The sequence below is a fragment of the Galeopterus variegatus genome, unplaced genomic scaffold, assembly GCF_000696425.1.
Source record: "Galeopterus variegatus unplaced genomic scaffold, G_variegatus-3.0.2 Scaffold9573, whole genome shotgun sequence".
In the NCBI taxonomy this organism is placed as follows: Eukaryota; Metazoa; Chordata; class Mammalia; order Dermoptera; family Cynocephalidae; genus Galeopterus; species Galeopterus variegatus.
Window position 1 is genome coordinate 33052 of NW_007735684.1, and position 493 is coordinate 33544.

Here is a 493-nt window from a genome sequence, read left to right on the forward strand (position 1 = left end):
TTAAGTGGATGAAAATGGCAGCTCTACAACAGGAGGGACAAGAAGGTGTGGCCAGGGGACAACGGGCACCAAGGCCGGAGAGCTGGAAGGACCAAGGCAAGTTCGGGGATGAATAAACCCTGGCCAGAACCTCAGGCATTCCCTGAGCAGTAATGAGTAGGGCCAGCTTCCCAAAGAAGGTGAAGGTTAGGCAGAGAAGGACAGACTTGGCAAGGCGGGCGACAGGGAGCCATCCTAGGTCCTTCGTAGACAAGGACATAACAACATCATGACAAAAATAGCTACAATCATTTGCGTTGTGACTACGTGCCAGGCTGTGCGCCAAGTGCTTTTCAGGGACTCTATGATTTAGTCCTCCCAATAATCCTTTCAGGATTTCCACATTACTGAGTTTTATTTCCCTATTACTTATGGAAATATTACCTAAGACTTGAGTCTTAGGTTAAATAATTCACCTAAGGCCATGGAGCTGGAAGTGGCAGAGACAGAGTTT